General features: G+C 45.6%; 2 pseudogenes; one reads left to right on the top strand and one right to left on the bottom strand.

Moving 5' to 3' along the window:
• Positions 1–1853: 1853 nt before the first annotated feature.
• LOC133067841 (serine/threonine-protein phosphatase 2A catalytic subunit alpha isoform-like) lies at positions 1854–2767 on the bottom strand (annotated as a pseudogene).
• Positions 2768–7082: 4315 nt separating this feature from the next.
• LOC133066202 (pregnancy-associated glycoprotein 2-like) lies at positions 7083–14914 on the top strand (annotated as a pseudogene).
• Positions 14915–16425: the final 1511 nt, after the last annotated feature.

Raw genomic sequence — 16425 nt, 5'->3', positions numbered from 1 at the left:
GAAACCAGATAATTGGCCTGAAGGAAGACAAAGGCCCTGAGGAGCTGACCTATCAAAATGACTTAACTGCCTCTTTACTGCACTCATCCTCACTGGGGGGATGCCCACACTCTTTCTCTCCGGGGGTGCATCTCTGCCTTGCTTCTAGCTCATCTATACAAACCATTTCTGTATGTGCTCTTGCACTTGTTGTTCTATGCCTTTAATAGGAAACTGTGTACCTTCATTTACAGTTTCTGCCTCCGTGATAAAGGCATTTTCCACTGGGGGCAAAGATCCAAGGAAAAATTTCTTCTAGCCTCTAGCCCTTGCTGTTCTGGTTGTTGGGATTCCTGGTTCTCATCCAGGCTACCCAGTTCAATTTCTCGGCAGGGAATGAAGATCTTGCTTCATGTCACGGCTCACTGCTGCCTCAGAACTACAACACTACTCTCTTGGCCCACCCAGGGGGTCATAGACCTGAGGCTACATGTCCAAGATCAAGGTGCTGGTCACCTGTGTTCCTGGTGGGAACCCCCTTCTTGGCCCAGACAGTTGTCTCCTTGCGGTGTCCTCACACGTGATGGGAAAGGGAGAGGGAGGGAAGGAGACAGAGAATGAGAGAAAGAGAGGAAGTTCTCAGGTGGCTTTTACAAAGGCGTGAATTCTGTCATGAGGGCCCCACACCAAGACCCGGTAGGTGCATGCTGAGTTGCATTAGTTGTGTCCAACTCTTTGTGACCCCATGGACTGTAGCCCACCAGGCTCCCCTGTCCATGGGATTCTCCAGGCAAGAAGCTGGAGTGAGTTGCCATGCCCTCCTCCAGGGAAACTTTCCCACCCAGTGATCAAACTGATGTCTCCTACATTACAGGCAGATTCTTTACTACTCAGCCAGCTGGGAAGCCCAAGGAAGACGGTATCATTTCACAAAATGTACATAACCACAAATGTTATTTTGTTCCAAATAAAGTTAACATCTGATATTCAGTCCATGTTCAAATCTCCCTAGTCCTCTAAAAATATGTCCCATAGCAGTTTATTTATTCAAATCAAGATCTAGAGGATAGACATACATATATTTCATTTGGTTCTTTTAAGGCTTTCAATAAATAAAGTCACCCCTTCCTTTTTTTTCTTTTTAGTGGCCTTGATTTTCATTACTTTACCTAGAATTCTAGATTCTAAAATTTATCAATTGATGTATCTTTTAAATAAATAGCACCAGTCTTGCCCATTGATACAATTCAAATTTGACTTTTTCAGTTCTTCATCCACAAGTTGATCATGGAAAACACTGCAAATCAACAGATTCTCACAGTAACAAAGAACAACATGAGGCTGAGATTTGAGAAGGGAAAATAAACTGAGGGCAGACAAATCATACAATTAAGTTAAATGCTATCCCTGAAAGTAAACGGAACAGTTTCAAAAGTCACAAGTAGAGGGGAGGCCTTGGTACTTATTTTTTTTTTAATATTCATTAAGCTCCAATGATTGTTTGCTACCATTCTTTTCTACAGTCATGCTGAATAAAGCTATAGCTAAATGGAAGTTAAATTGCATTCATGAAGTGTTAATGGTTACCTCTTTTTATCTGCAGTCTCTCAGAGAAAGCAAGCTACAAATGGTGCTACACCAGAAACTAGTTTCTTGACCAACAATGTCGCTTCAGCATGCAATGAACTGGTTCACTCCAAAGTGGTCACGGCTGTTGAAGACAAGAGGTTTTGTATTTTTATATGGTACATCTTTTTGGTCCCTGTGAAAACAAGTTTTTTTTAATGTGAACTATCCTCTGACACTTGTGAAGTTACTATCGCTCTTCTATATCCATTAGATCAATATATGGTTCATGGCAGTACTGCACAAGTTTAAAATTTCATTACAGGGCTATGAGCAACATGTGACTCGCCTCTGTGAGGGGCTGGGTCAATCTGCAAGAAAGAGTATTTTAGAGTATCATCAAGTTCCAAGATTGCAGCTAGGTTACCACAACAATAACAATAATTTGGAGCACGGAAAATCATTACTGCATTTCGGTCACAGCACCAGTTATATCCCTCCATCACCAGCCAGTGAACTTTACACACCAACATGAGGCCATTGGCATGATTAAATGTCTCAGAAATATCCTGCCCAAAGGTGTAGTCAGCTCCTTGAGGAGATATAACACAATCACCACGGTCCCTCTGGATCTGACCACAGCAAGTGATACATTGGACCTTTGCGGGGAACTTCTTATAGGTGATCAAGAGCTCTGATGTGATCCAGGGTATCTATGGATGGTGAGAGGCCACCATGTAGACAGAAGATCTGCCCAGTCACTGAGGCAGTGAGAGGAAGATAGTCAAAAAGATCTGCAAGATATTTCCAGACATGTGCGTTTCCATATTTCCTGAAATACTCATCATAGAAACCACATACTTATGTAATCTGTCTCCTCCTCTCATGATTTCCTCGAAGAATGGTGATATGTTCACTGATAAGGAATCACAAGAGCTACAAGCAGAGTAACTGTTTCCACTGAATAATACCCTCTGTCACCATAATCACCCACAAGCAAGTAATTTGTATCAGGTGATTTACCACCAATTCTAAACAGTTCCACGAGATCATGAAATTGCCCGTTCACATCTCCGCAGACAGGGACTGGACATCAAACTTCTTGCACATTGGATTTTTTTGTCAGGATTTCTTTAGCCTTCTTGCAGAGGCTCTTGACCTGGGACACGGACAGCTGCTCGATCCACTGGTCCAGCTCCTTGGTGAATACCTTCTCGTCCATGATGTCACCTGCCTGAACCAGCTTCCGCTCCTTGCTCCTCCCGCTGGTACCCGATTCCCACTGGACTTGTGCCTGTACTGGTGGTTGCTCGGCGCTGGCGCTGGCCCTCTGGCTCGTCCCTCTGTGCTCAGCCACTGGCCGCTGCCCTCCTCCACTCTCTCTAGGCCTGACACTCTGCTCTCTGTAATCTCCCCCTCCCTTTCTATGCCACTTATTTGTTTAAAAGGTGGGAGGAGGTGGAGTTGTTTGTCTTATAGAATTTTACAAGTATTGCGTTTAGAGCAGGGGTCTGCAACACCACCACCAAGGACCAGTAGGGGTCCTTGACCTATTGAGAACTGGGTTGCTCAGCAGGAGGTGAGCAGCAGGCCAGTGAGTGAGGCTTCATCTGTATTTACAGCTGCTCCCCATCACTCTCCCATCACCCCCAGGTGGGACACTGTCCTTCCAGGAAAACAAGCTCAGGGCTCCCACTGACTCTGCGTTAAGATGAGTTCTATAATTAGTTCATTGTGTTTCACAATGTAATAATAGAAATAAAGTGCACAACAAATGTAATACCCTTGAATCATCCAGAAACCACTCCCCTCCACCACCATCTGTAGAAAAACTGTCTTCCAGAAAACCAGTCCCTAGTATCGAAAAAGCTGGGGACCGTTAGTTTAGAGGATTGCTTCTCTGTTCCTTTATTTATGTAATTCCCTGAAAACTAGGAGTTAGATCTAGACTTGAGTTCAACAAGTTTTATGGGAATATTTTATACATATTTCCATATATTTCTTATGGCACCACTCATAATTTCCCCCACCCCTCTGACAGATGCTGAGATGCAGTGGGTCCTGACGGTGCCAACCTCATGCATTCATTGTAAAACACTTCAGCCTTTCATCTTACAGTTTTAGCATCCACTGATGACCTTTGCCTACATCCATTGATTCACCAGGATGCTGCAAAACAGCGGTTTTATGTTTCTACCACTCCTACTGAATTTAATTCCTAAAATTCTTCAATTAAAGATCATTCTTTTAACTGTTTGTAGTTACATGAAATATGCTTCATATAAACAAAAATAGCATAAATGTTGATGATTACTTCCTTTTCTCAGTGCCCATGTTGGTGAGTTGGTGCCCTAGCAATGTGTCACTGTGACAAATTAGATGTTATCTATTAGCATTTGGATCTCCTGGCTTTTTATGTATTTAATTTATTTCAGCTTATTTGATCTGATGCTAAAATTGTCCCACTTTTGGTCTCTTCATATGGATTACTAAACTTTTTGTCCAGCCCTCACTGGTCTTTGAAGGCTCAACTTTCTGGCCCTCCAAGATTTCCAGGCTTATCTTGTACAATTCTTGGCCCAGTCCTGAAATCAGCCATCTCCTCAAGAATCCAAAAATCCTCTGGTGGAAAACGGTTCACAAGTCAGACCTCAGGATAATCACTGTAAGCAAGCTGCCATCATTAGTCGGTTTTTTAACCATCAGAGTGATGAAGTACGAAATTCTTTTAAAAAGAAAATAATTAAATGTTACAAACTTACGCTTTGAAGTTTGAAGACTGAAAGGTTTCACTTAAGTTTTTTTGTTTTATATTTGAACCTCTTTCCTCTGTCCACTGAGTGTCTTACTTTAGAATAATATTAGCTTTAATTACTTACTTGCTTTTTCACCTATATCATACATGGGATACTTTCACAATAGCAGAAGCAATATCACCAACAATAAGGTGTTGAATATAGTCTCAAATTTCTTTGCTTTTTTGTTTTTGGTTTTCTTTTGGGTGTGGGGGCATGTTTTTGTTTCTCTTTGTCCTTAGAAGACATTCCACTCTGAATACAGAGTCAAAATTCTGCATTTTAAAGCCACTTACTTAGGCAATGTTTTGTTCTGGGCAGTTATGTCATCAGCTTGATACAATTAGGCTCATTAGTCTTAGTTTCTTCTCAGCTTCTACAGATGTGTTTTGATCCTGTAACATATATATATGGTTGCAAATTCAAACTATAAAATAAGAAAAATCACTACCTTCTCTGCCCCTCATCCATAAATTATATTTTTAATGGTTTTTGACTTATTCTTGCCCTCCTTATTATTGAAAATAGACATATGTGTATGTAAAAGTAACAAACTATAAGCACTTTTTTGGTCTGCTTTTTAAAAAAACTGAACAATGTACCCTGAAGAGCTCACCCATCCCACTCTTCCCTCTACCCGCATCCTACCTAGGTGTTGGGATGCCCTGTGCCTTATTCCACACTCCCCTGCAAATGGTCACTTCCGGTATGTTTGTAATCTTTTGCATTTACAAACAGTGTTGTAGTGAATAGCTTGTGCATATGGTGATTTCTACTTTTGCCAGTGTATCTTTGGAACAGATCCCTAGAAGTAGAATTGTTGAGTTAAAGGGCATATGTGTGTGTCATTTGTTAGATGCTGTCAAATCCACTCTGTGGAGACTGAACAACCAATAATGAATGTAAACGATGTGCAAAAATATGGGTTAAGACATAGCGCCCTATCTATACACACCTGGTGACTGGGGAGCCTCTCGATGTTCTACCCAAGGGTCAGACCTGGCTAGACCTCACGCAGGAACACCCAGGCCCTGGGAGTCCTGGAAGGAGCCATGAGGCACCACTGTCTTTACTTTGGCTGAAACCACAGTTTAACAGGCAGCCCTGTTTATCTCAGGCTGAGCAGGAGCTCTGCGAGATTTTTTTTTTTTTTTTTTTTTTTTTTTGGTCCTCTTTGATTGATAAAAACACTTCAAAATTATCTCTTTCTATGTTTGGTTTAGCAGTTAAAATGTTTCAAGGCATGAATTTTATTGGGGAATTAAATCAGAATTCTATCCATTTGTCCTCAGCAAATGGATATTATTGAATTTGCTGGTTTATATGACACTGCTGATCTTTCTTCACAAATGGAAGGAAAATTAACATAGCTAATATGTATTCAGTCTCTTACTCAGTCAACCAACTTGAATTGGATCTCACCTCTATCCCCTCTGTACTCACACCTCTAGGCCAGAAATAAAAATCTGCACAGTCTGAAAGCTGAATCCCTCCAGCTTTTGAATCCCTTCAAATGAACAATGTATGCACATTTCTTGGAGAATTGGCTCACACTAGATTTTTTGGAAAAAAGAAAGTTCAGTTGCTAACATTTAAAAATCAGGAGATTATACATAAATTTACAGATTTCTGACTTCTCTCGTAAACTTGGCCAACCAGCCTGCTTTCCATTGTGGCAGCCAGTCCCTGGTTGGAGCAGAAGTGAGGCTTCCCCCAGTGGTAGGACCTGTGCTGTCCAGTGTCCAGGATATCTACCCAGCCTTTCCATTCATTTCTCTTCCTCCTGGGCCATAAATCTGTGAGAACTGACCTAGACTGCTAGCCCCTGAAGATACAGACCACCTGTGTGTTACTGGACTTTGACTTTCCAGTGTCCTACCCAGACTCCAGCACACAGGGCTCTCTTTATATGTTTGGTGGGTGATATAAAATATCTTGTGGATGCCTGCATCACCTTTCTTACAATACTAAAACCATGTAATTGCAATACTGCTCCAGCCTAGATCTTTGATACAGACTGGCAGCAAAGGTGCCCCTGATCTGTGCCAATGTCCCACTACCCAAAGCCACTCATATGTCACTGGGCTGCTCCTAAAGTCTTCACTTTGCTGTTTGATCTCTTTTGCGCCTAGCAATCTCCTCCCCAACTGAGCACAGCCATGCACATCTCATGTCGTCTCTAGGATGACCACACAAGATCACGAATGTATAGCATGGCCCCCAGCATTTCTGTTTATCACATTCTTAGCAGTGTTTTGTCTCCAAGTTGGCAAGAGTCTCCCCATTCTTAGTTTAGTTTAATTTTTCAGCCAAGCCTCAAGGAAGAGATTACAGTAGAAATCTCTGTAATCTGAGAATTTTCCAAATCCCATGTGCACAGAAACTGACAGAGGTAAACATTTTATGAGAATTCCTGTGGCAAAGTGGTAAAGAATATGCCTGCAATGTAGGAGATCCAAGTTTAGTCCCTGAGTCGGGAGGATCCCCTGGAGGATGAAATGGCAACCCACTGAAGCATTCTTGGCTGGAAACGTCCATGGACAGAGGAGCCTGAAGAGTCCGTGAGGTTGCAAAGAGTCAAAATGACTGAGCACGCACCCATGACCTACCTTATTCCAGAGCCATTAGTGGCCTAAAGAGGCAAATTAGGGCAAGTGGGAGCATAAATAACTAGGAGCTTGTGTTCACCACTGCAAGCTCAGGACTTAATCTTCCCTGAGTCCTTGGAGCCAGGAAAGAAGCATGAAGTGGCTTGTGCTGCTTGGACTGGTGGCCCTCTCGGAGTGCATAGTCAAGTAAGTATGGGGACAGTTAGTGGCATCATCTCTCTTTCTGGGATTTGTCTTGTCATCCTCTTATCCTTCCACCCATCAGGGTTAGAAGAGAAAGTAATTCCCTGGCAGTCCAAAGATCAACTCTCACCCATTGATGAGAACCTCGTCATGGGCACTGTGGGGTGAAAGCATCTTGAGGTAGGCCTGCAGGGTTGCACAACTCTGGGGGTGCCAGTCACGTTAGGATCTATGTAAGAATAGCACTCCCTGAAATTGTTCACTGCACAACCTGTGCAACTCTAGGTATGGTGCTGTGGCAACCCATTTCTCCTGAATTTGCCTCAAGGGCTTGTCTTTGCACTCTCTCCTATTCTGTGTGTATGTATTTATGTCTTCATCTGCGCAGGCGCCAAATGGTCAGATGGCTTACCCGAGATTACACAACAGAACCTGTATGCAGACCTAGGTTTTTGACATGTCTTTGCACAGCATTCTGATAAAAGGTGACACTCATAAGAATGCTTGGAAAATACACGGTGCCATTACAATGCCATCATATGACAGCCACGCTGTAATACCGCTGACTGCTAACCCTTCTTTGTTTCCCTTTTCCCCATGCTCAATAAAAGAATCCCTATAAAGAAGAAGCAGACCCTGCAAGAAGTCTTCAGGGTAAAAATCCTGACAAAAAAATTCCTGCAAGCAAAAGCTTACAGTCTGTCCGACAATTCTGGTGTTTGACCAGAGTTTCTCATCTCATCCCCTGAGGAACTTCTTGAACGTGAGTGTTGGGAGGATGGTGCTCCACAGCGCCCCCTGGTGCTCTGGCCTAGCACAGGGGCTCATCTGGAGGTGCCAGGTGGGATGCTTGGACTGGGGCTCCTGCCGGAGGCAGAAACAGTGGGGAACAGGACCCCATTCCCAGAGGAGAAGGCACTCAAATCCTCAAATCTTGGTCTGTGGTGACTGGGCCCATCAATGACCAGGTGGCAAGTAAACATCCATTTCTGTGCCAAAGACATTAGATTGAGGGAGATTGTCCTTTCTGAACAAAGTGAGCTGTTAAGATGAAGAGTGAGCCATGACTAATCAAAAGATAGCCAACTGCAACCAAGTGTGAATCCTCAGGTAGAGAAAGGTCACCCGCTGCAAATCCAGGAATGATACCAGAAATAAGTTACTGAGCCCCAAAAGTATGTGAGGCCATAAAAGTCCAAGACTATAGCTATTGTTTCTGTTTTTTGTTTTGTTTTTTAATAGTCTTATCTCTTCTTCAAGAATGCACAGACCAGGCTGAGAGAGAGGCAAAGATTGAATACATGTCAAAAGAAAGGGCCACCTGCATGTTGCTGACAGGACATGGTCTGAGTTTAGAGGGAGTGGCCTGGGGTGACCTAGGAGGCCCACCTGGAGAAGGAGGCCCTCAGTCTGGGGCTTGAAGAAGAGAATGCAGAGCTTCTCAAATGAAGCGACGGGTCTGAGCAGAGGCTGTGCAGAGGAACGGTTGGAAAGTGATTTCTGGAGACCTGCCTTGCCCAGAGGGAAGCAGTACTCTTGGAATCAGGGGTGATCAGGAAGACTGGCCTGTGTGAACCTCCCCTCCCCGGCCCCTGTATGTGGCCTACATTGGCAGCATCACCATTGGAACACCTCCTCAACAGTTCCAGGTCAGCTTTGACACCAGCTCATCTGACTTGTGGGTGCCTCTGTCTACTGCCAAAGTTTCAGCTGCTGTGAGTACCGGTCCTCCCCATCGTGTCCTCCCCCTCCCCCCTCCTCCATCTTGGCATCTGACAGATATGCATCTCTTGTCGGCAGATACACATAACACATTCAACCCTACTCAATCCAGCACCTTCCAGGACATGAGGAAGACAATAAACCTCAGCTTTGGCTCTGGGAGAATGAGTGGATATCTTGGCTCTGACATCGTTCGGGTAACGTGGGAACCAGGGGCTTAGTCAGGGCTGGCCCTGAGAGCAACTGCTACCTGCAAAACAGATGCAGGACTAGCTAGCAGAGATTGTCTATCCCCAAATCCCCTAGTGACTAGCCACCTGCCCAGGAGGGCCCTGTCTCTGAGGAAACAGCTCCCCTGCTGACACACAAGCTCCCAGGACAACTAACCCAGAGAGGGGCTAGACATGTGGATTTGTAGCTCTTTCACCCATGAGCAGCTCAGAGTTCATTTTGCTGGAGCAGAAAGAGAGGATAATAAAGCACCCACTTTTCTATTCTCAGACTCTACAGGGTACATTCATGGTAATAACTTGTTTGATCCTGAAACAACCCCAGGAAGGAGGTATTATTATTAGCTCCATGATAAGGATAAGGGACATGAGGTGCAGCAAGTAAGGGCCCTGCCCAGGTCACAAATTTTTCAAATGATGGAGCTTGGCTGTCCTTCAGGACTCAAGTGGGTGTGGGTTTTGGGGAGAGCATAAAACTGATCTGGGGCCCCTGGACAGCACAGGACTTCAGGCACCCAGGCAGGTAAAGCAGGGGTCACAGATGTGGGAGGGGCCTGGTAAATGGGATCTCACTCCAGGGGACCTTTGACACTAATAAAAACTATGGCCTGCCTCCCCGTAAGTGCCTAGTATACTCCTCCTGTGTCTCTCTGTCTCTCTTCCTCTCACACATACACTCAGGTACAGGTATGCACATCAGCAAAAGCCTCTTTCCCGAGGCTGAATTTTCATAAGAACCCTGCCAGTGACATTGTATAATGGGCTTTGGTCTTCCTGGAGAGATACAGAATCCACAATGCATTGCCATGAATTCAGTCCATTTCTGTCATCACATCATAGTGATGCCAAAGAGAAGACTAGCCTGCCGTCTATTCGTTGCATGCTCAGGCAGGAACCATTCAGTCCTGTCCTGAATCTTGGTTGCCCCACCTGTACAGAAGGTTGAGGTCAATTTGACTCACTCAGACGGTGTTTGCTGGAGAAGCAGATGTTGTTAAAATATACAACATCACACAAATGGAACCCAAATTCCTGTCCCAGTTTTGTCTAACCATCTTAGGTCTAGTCAGAGTACAGCCAGGCCTCAGTTTTTCTCTGACATGCTAATGATCTGCACTCCAGCCCAATCCCACTTCCCAGACCTTTATGTGGGAACTCTCTCTTCCCACAGATCAGGGACCTTGTTGCCCCGTGGCAAGCATTTGGCCTGAATACGAATCTGTCCAGTGATGCCATGGAATATGGGCCTTATGATGGCATGCTGGGCTTGGCCTACCCCAGCCTTGCCATCGATGGGACCAGCCCTGTCTTCGACAACCTGAATAACCTAAGAGTCATTTCTCAGCCTGTCTTTGCCTTCTACTTGAGCAGGTAAGTCTGAGCTGGACAAGTCTTCTTTCTAAATTAGCTGTAAGATGCTTGCAGTTGCATGAAAAATTATAGACCACCAGATCCAGAATATTTCTGAGAGATAGGCTAGCCTAGGAGAACTATGGCCCAAGAATCACATCTGGTCCCACCACTGGGTTTTTGTCAATAAAGTTTCACTGGAACACAACCATGCTGTTGGACTCAAGGACAGCAATTTTGCCCAGGTTGGGGGTGGGGAGTGGAGATAAGAGAGAGAGCAATAGAAGGTGTCAAGATATTAGAGGAAAGGGCAATAAGATTTGCTGATAAATTTGATATGGAAGGAAGGAGTGGGATGAAGAGAATGTTTCCTTCCTCACTAACATTTCACCAGGAGCCCAGGATCAGCTACAGAGTTTGCAAGAGCCAGTCCAAAATGAAAATGTGGAACCCCCTGTTCAAAACATATTATGAATTTTAAAACAGGGATAGAAGAGTTGGAGGTCTGCTCAGCTGTAAGCCCCATGGACAGCACTGGTCACAGGCAAGTGAAGTTAAATTGAAACCATGCCCTCAGAGCCCTCGGGCCTTGGCTTTCCAGAATAGTTATAGATTAGACAAAGAGAAAGGCAGACCACCGGCATGGAGACCTCTGAGGGTATATCTGAGCACTCAGGTTGCTGGAGAGGATCTGGCCTTCCTCATAAGATTGGGTGGTGGAACCAGGTTAGGCTGCCCAATGTTGAACCTCTTCTTTGGCACTCAGTATATGGGACCAACCTTGGTCAGGTACTCAGTCCATCTGAGCCTCGATTTCTGCATGTGTAAAATAAAAACGACCATAGTAGTGCCTCTGATGGGTGAAGAAGAACAGCCCGCAGACAGTGCCTGGTGTTACTCTCTCCCAACAAGCCCCTGCATCCTTCTCTATTCAGCCAGCTGGATATCGCTAGCGTGGTGATGTTTGGTGGAGTCAACAATTCCTACTTCCACGGAGATCTCAAGTGGATACCAGTGATTGAACCACGCTACTGGCAGATAATCATGGATCAGTAAGCCTCTCCCTCTGAGGGTCACCCCAATGACGCTTCCACACATGCACACAGACAGACACACACAAGTGTACACACAGACACTGGCTCCACCCACAAACATACATAAAAACACATACGAGACACATATAAACACACTCATAGGCGCAGATATAAACACGCATAGCACACAGATATGTACAAACACAGACACACAAGTATAGATACACACATCACCCATGGGTTCATAATTGCCTCAGGCCTCTTGTCCAGGCCTCTGACCAGGGTCCTGAAAGGGTCCAGTGAGGTCTGGGCAGCTGGGGGAGGGCTGCACTCCTATGCCATGAGGTGGGGAGCATGGTTAGAAGACCCTACAGTGTGGTGAAAAGAGGATCAGGGGGAATTTCACAAGTCTGGACAGGGTTGTGTTAAGATGACCTACTGACCAGAGCTACCCAGGACCTAGATTGTTCTCAGGACAGAGAATTGCCAGTTGAAAAACTGAGAAAGTCCTGAAAGTCTGGGAAAACTGATCTACTCAGGGAGAAGCTACCCAGCAGTAGAGAGATGTTGGCTGCAGTCTTGAGACCTAAAACAATTCATAAAAAAAGACACTCCACCTAAACAATGCTACCAACCATCCAAACCAGGCACACAGAGGGGCAGCAGCTGTGACTGAATCAGGAAGCTGGGATGCAAGAGTAGCCTGAGAACAAGGGGCGATAATAGATGAGATTCTGCATGATACCCTCAGACAAAAGCTTTCCTGTCCTTTGGCGGCCTCCTGGGTCTTCTCATGCTCCCCTGGCAGGGGGTCTCAGTGTCTGAGCTGGGGGAGGGGGCGGTGCTGGGAAACAACCTCTCCCAGGGCAGCCTGTGTCTCCCCCACCACCACTCAGAACACCTACCACCCTGGGGAACCTCCATCTTCACTGTATGGATTGACCCATCATTGGTGAGACACCAGATATAGGTCTCTGGATGTTCTTCATTCATTCATTCAACAAACATACCTCATGCATCCGTTGTGTGCTGGGCACTTGAGGAAGGCTCTAAGGATACAACTCGCCTTCACATCTAGTCATGGAGATGGAGATGAAATGACTCGCACGGTAGTTCAATAGTGAATTACCACTTTGGTATGTGCTAGACATGAGGAAGGGCCTACAGAGAGTGATCAAGAAAGGTGCTTGATCTAGTCTGGGGTGAAGAATTCCCTGAAAAAGTGACAGTTAAGCTGGGACCTGGAAGATAAGGAGAAATTAACTATAGAAAGGGGATGAGGGTCTTCTAGGAAGGCCACCAGCACAGGTCCTGAGACACGAAACAGCCAGTTTTTTCAAGAACTGAAAGGAAGTCCAAAAGGTGATGTGACCAGAATAAAGGTAAACAGAGTCAGGGCCAGAACTGAATGTCTCTTCAGGAGACAGTCGGGCATGGGGCAGTTGTTGAAGAGATTTCAGACTGACCCTGGTGCCTGCTTTGTCCCTCTCTCTGTCTCTCAGTGTCTCCATGAACGGAAAGGTTATCGCTTGTTACCGCAGTTGTCAGGCCACTATGGATACTGGGAGCTCATTGCTGATTGGCCCAACTGATGTGGTCAGCAGAATTCAGAGGCACATCAACCCCAACCCCATCGGGGATAGCAAGGTGAAGGGTCATGCCACGGGGTCATTCTTGGGCTCCCCAAACACCAAGGATCGCCTGGGCCAACCACTCTCCCTCTTTTTCTTACAGCAAATGATGTCATGTAGTGATGCCACGAACCCGCCTCCTGTTATCTTCACCATCAGTGGCACTGACTTCCCAGGGACCCCTAAATACTACATCCAGAAGGTGAGGGTTCATCCCTGCGGGCTGGTTGCCAAATCTGGGACTTGCTGGAAACCTTGGGCTGCTGCTGGGAGGAGGGCGCTCCCTGCAGGTCAAGCCGCGCCATTGACGGTGCTGCCGAGCTCTGTGGCTGGGCCGGTGCCTCCCACAAATCAACCCTGGAGAGTAGAGGGCCGTCTGGTAGGTAGATCCATCATCCTGAAATAAATAGAGAGACACAACCCGTGCCAGCAGTGTCGAGGCAAAAGGGGAGGGGAACTCTAAGGTCCTCAGACCTCAAAGAGCTTCAGTTCAACCGAAGCCCTCAGATGGATGAACGCAGAAAGTCAGCTCTAGCAATCCTTGAAATAGACAGGTGACAAGAGGGAGTGCTGGCCCACCCTAGTGATTGACAGTCTCCCTTCCCTTCTCGAAAGAAGCTGATGGGTTCAAAAAAAGGCATTAAGGAAGAGAGGAAATTTCAGTAATTCTAAACTCCCCCGCCTCATGGAGGAGTGAAGAAGCCCGCTTGGGTTAAGGGATATCTACACTGAATTCCATGCAATCCATTGCATGGAATGGATGGTGCAAAAGGGATCTGGAGGCGGATTAGGGGTGATGAGGGCTACAGACCAGGGGAGCACCAGGGGAAATCACTCAACCCAGTCTGGAGTGGCCAAAGAGGATGAGTATAGGTCCAAGGAGGCTTCCCAGTGGGCTTAAATACAATATAAAGGGCAGGTTGTGGGCGCTGCTATTTAAAGTGGATAACCAACAATTACCTACTGTGTTGAACATGGAACTCTGCTTGATGTTATGTAATAACCTGGATGGGAGGGGAGCCTGGGGGAGAATGGATACATGTAGATGTATGGCTGTCCACTTGAAAGTGTCACGGTACTGTTAACTGGCTACACTGTGATACAAAATCAAAATCTTTTAGAAAAAGAATGGGTTGTGGGGAAGGGTGAGAAGAATAGGCATTTTCTGCAGAGCACAGAGCAAGCAGGAGTTGGAAGGAAAGAAACAGAAGAGTGTGAGGGGAATTGTGGGAAATTCTTGTTCTTTTTTTAAAAAAGTATTTTGAAGTATAGCTGATTTACAATGTTGTGTTAATTTCTGCAGAACATCAAAGTCACTCAGTTGTATGTATGTACAAATATATACACATTCTTTTTCATGTTCTTTTCCATTACAGTGTATCACGGGATACTGAATACAGTTCCCTGTGCTATACAGTAGGACTTTGTTGCTTAACCATTTGAATCTGATAATCCCAAACTCCCAATCCTCTCCTCCTTCCCTCGTCATGACAACCATGTTTGGCCCTTCTTGTTCCTATACACCCACTTCTGCAGCTGCTGTGAGAGCCACTTGATTCTTCCCAAAGGAGGAAAAAGATGGAAAAGCTGTCTGCTCTGGATATTGAGGGGGATGGCAGGTAAGGGCTTAGGCTGACTGGTATGTATTTCTGCCTCCCCCAGATTTCCAAGAGCCTCTGCTTTAGCAGTTTTCAAGGGGGCACAGAGAACATGTTCCCCTTGGAGACCTGGATCCTGGGTGACGTCTTCCTGAGAGCATATTTCTCAGTTTTCGATTGGAGTAAAAACAGGATTAGCCTGGCTCCCGCAGCGTAAATCTGCACTGCTACAAGAATCACTCAGGCCCACTCCAAACACACACACCCAGGTAGGGCCATCCCACCCAGGGATGCTGAGGAACTGTGTCTGATGATCTGCAAGGCCCTATTCTCAGTAAGGAATAAACAGTTTCACTCTTAATGGTGCTAAAACAGATGGGTGTCTCTGTTTGGGTCTGGGAGGGTGTAATGATTGGGAAGGAGCAGGAACCAAGTCTGAACCACAAGTGAGAGGAGCCCAGTTCCAAATGGCTTCAAGGAAAGGGGGACTTATTGGAAGGACACTGGGGATCCAGTGACAGGAAGATGTTCTAGACCATGGAAGTGTTTCTGACTGCACCACCAACTCCACCATTCCCCATCCAGAGGGACTGGGCTGCTGTGCCTGCATACTCAGTCACATTTGACTCTATACGACCCCATGAACTGTAGCCCCCCCAGGCTTCTCTGTCCATGGGATTCTCCAGGCAAGAATACTGGAAGGGGTTGCCATTTCCTTCTCCAGGGGATCTTCCCAACCCAGGGATCAAATCCACATCTCCTGCATTTCAGGTGAATTCTTTAACTCTTGAGTCATCGGGGAAGCCTGCTTTCAGAGGGATGGTAAGGGGTAATAAAAATAGCTTCTATCCATCCTCCGCAACTCAGAGGAACATTGGCAGTGAATTTCTGCCCCAGGGGGATCTCTGTGAGGCCCTTCAAGTTGAGATGATTCCTGTTTTCCTTCCACCCCAGTCACCAGCTCTCTGCCACCCACACTAACTGTGTCCTTTCCAGTCCCATTTGCCAAGTTTTGGCCCGTGTGGATCCCAGAGGCATCCCCCTCCTCCGGGGCAAAGCACACCCCTTCCCTTGGCCCCCAGAGCTGCTGGGGAGGAAGCCATTCATGTAAAAGGAGACCAGGATGCACAGAGCTTTCAGCCTGTCTGTGCTTCCTTCAGAGGCAGAGCTACAAACCATTTGATTTGAGCTGCCATGGTTTGACACTTGCAAGTGAAAGTTTCACTTTTTCCCACCTAGAGATCTGACATAGAGAGCCTGGCTAGGGATGAGGGGTCAGAGGCAGAGGAAGACCCAGATAAGAGAAAAAAAATAATAAATGAGTAAATAAATGGGTGAACTAGTAGATGCTCCCACCAGACCACACTGCTGTATTCATGTTGGGAGACATGTATGGTCTCAGCATGGATACTGCCATGAAATCAACTAGAATTTGTAGACTTCAGCAAGAGAATAGGCAGGAAAAAACAGCAAAAAGGTAAGTCTTGAACACTTCTTTAAGAGTATAATTTTCTTAAATCTTTTTGGAGATGTTTTGTCCTAAACATACATATGACCTTTGTCACAACAATTTTTCTTCTAAAGTTTATTTTAAAGCAGTGAACAGAAGCACCAGGAAATATAAATAAGCAAGAATGAAATCCTCAGAACCTCCTAAAAAAGAGAATATCTAGGACTTCCCAAGTCATTCAGCATAAAGAATCCACATCATAAATAGGCCATCACACA

Source organism: Dama dama, chromosome 2 (genome assembly GCF_033118175.1).
Source record: "Dama dama isolate Ldn47 chromosome 2, ASM3311817v1, whole genome shotgun sequence".
Taxonomy (NCBI): Eukaryota; Metazoa; Chordata; class Mammalia; order Artiodactyla; family Cervidae; genus Dama; species Dama dama.
This window is presented reverse-complemented; position numbering and strand designations above follow the sequence as displayed.